Source organism: Tupaia chinensis, unplaced genomic scaffold, assembly GCF_000334495.1.
Source record: "Tupaia chinensis unplaced genomic scaffold, TupChi_1.0 Scaffold000232_4, whole genome shotgun sequence".
Taxonomy (NCBI): Eukaryota; Metazoa; Chordata; class Mammalia; order Scandentia; family Tupaiidae; genus Tupaia; species Tupaia belangeri.
Window position 1 is genome coordinate 4,774 of NW_006159710.1, and position 2,188 is coordinate 6,961.

At 47.9% G+C, this 2,188-nt stretch overlaps 1 protein-coding gene across 1 annotated transcript in view; it reads right to left on the reverse strand.

Moving 5' to 3' along the window:
* Window positions 1-2,188, reverse strand: part of LOC102494471 (voltage-dependent L-type calcium channel subunit alpha-1C) — a gene marked incomplete at both ends in the record, with an annotated part of 115,836 nt that overhangs the window by 1,770 nt on the left and 111,878 nt on the right. The gene's annotated exons all lie outside the window — the stretch shown is intronic.

Here is a 2,188-nt window from a genome sequence, read left to right on the forward strand (position 1 = left end):
CCAAGTGCCCCAAAGGCAAAAACCCATTTAAAAAAAAAAAAAAAAAAAGGCAGTAGCGGCAAGAGTGGCTTTCTTCTCCAGGCCAGTAGCCACAGTGAACACCTTTCTGCTGCTCACAAGCACACTGCCCTGGGGAGGAACCACCACATTTCCTGTTCTGGTCAAATGTATTTAAAATTTAAAATACATTAAAACGTTTAGAAGGAAAGGTTTATAGCATGAGAATAAAGAGTGTGGGCTGTCCAGCCACATGCCCTGATGCGAATCTTGGCTCTGGCAGTTTCTGGCTACGGGAGCTTTATTCAGACTCCCTGTGCCTGGACCCCCACATCTGAGATGGGGTAATGGTGGTATGTGCTGAGAACTACGCCCAGCTGGCCGCAGCTGCCCTGTAAGTGCTAGCTGCTTTATTTCTACCTCTACTGTGGGAGGACTCTACGCTGCACACCAGGGCTCAGCATCTTCCTTGGTCCTCCCTGTCCCTGCTATTCCCTGACAAACGGCCCACTCACACCCAACTATTTTCTGAATATTTGCTGCAGTGGGTAGGATGGTGTCACTCCAAAATTTGTGCCCACCCGGATTCCCAGCACGTGAGCTTGTTTGTAAACACAGTGTTGTGATATAAGTAGTTATGATGAGGTCATGCCGGTTAGGCTGGACTAAATCTAATGATGGTTGTCCAGGAGAAACTCAGGGCAGAGGCCACAGGAAGACCAAGCAGAGGGTGGAACGAGAATTGCTGTAACCGGGAGAAGTTAGAGAAGGGGAAGCAAGAATTCTTCCCTGGAGCCTTACGGAAGAGCAGGGCCTGGTGACACCTCGGTTTCAGATTTGACTGCATTTCGCTGCTCTGAGACGCCTAGCACATGGTCCCTCACCAGGTAGCCCCGGGAAGCGAGCGTGCACACCATGCACTTGTTCTTTTCCTTGTGCCCTAGGTCCATTTGGGGAGCCCTCCACCTCCCCTAAGGACTCCAGCAGACAGTACCCCTCCCTGCTCTCCTGTGCCTGGACCCCAGAGGCACCCTGGCCTGCTGCATCCACTTGGCATTAGCACAGTAATGCCTCAGTTGCCTGATTTCCTTCCTTCTTTGCCAGAGGGTGTATGTGACCTCCATAGAGAGAGAGAGACAGAGAAAGCGAGAGAGAGGGGAGAGAAAGCACCCTCAACAGTGCATGGTCACACCACAACCCCTTCTCTCCTATTTCTCATCTTCTCGGGATTTGGGGCAGATGTCTATTTTAGGCCACTGGGGCTAGGACTCGAACGGTAGCCATCCATGTGGGATCCACGAGGCCACATGGCTGGCCTAAGAAGCCCTTATTTCTGTTTATTACACATGCGCCCCACTTCAGAAAGTGGACTTAGTAAAGGAAGAATCAAAGAGACTAGAGACTGGTTGGTTGGAGAAAGACATTGACTGGGTCATCAGAAAGATCATGACGTGTTTTTTGTCTATGTGAAAATGCATCCTGACTTTGCCGACTACCCGGTAGTTACAGAATCTCGGCTATGGACCAGCCAGTGGCTCTGCATGCTCTCTCTCTGGTTAAGATGGAGCCACGTGGTGCAGAGAAAACGATGCCTGGCACACAAAGCAGTTCCTTATCAAGCAGGAAATGCTTAGAGACCCAAGGCTATTGTGGAGGACCAGCAGAATGCAGTCATAAATTGTTTATAAATCGTTATAAAGTGATTCTTTCCCAGGGTAATGAGAGTTGACCAGCAAGGAAATTAATAATTACAGAAAAGGAGAGGTATGAGAGGTATGAGATTAAGAAAAAGGCCAAGAATGGAAGCTTTTTCGACAACTAAACCTTGATACGTGAAAGAAGTCTCCTGGACCAGCAGGAGCATGGAGGTTAGGGCAGCTGGATCCCTCATAGCCGATTCCAACCTGGATCTAGCAGCTTGCATGTGTGCATGTGCTCAAAATTCCAAGACTCTAAGAGGAGAATGGAGAAGGGATTGTGGAAGACATCTCCCCATGGGAGATTTCTCACTTTCCTTCACTCTCTGCCTCTGTCTCTTTCCAGTGAGTGCACGCGCCCTATATCCAAAAAAAAAAAAAAAGAAAGAAAAAGAAAGAAAGAAAAGAAAAGAAGAAAAGAAAGTCTTCTACTTAATGTAGAATATGAAAAATCGGTTGTCCTAAATGATGGTATCTACAACTGAAGATTAATT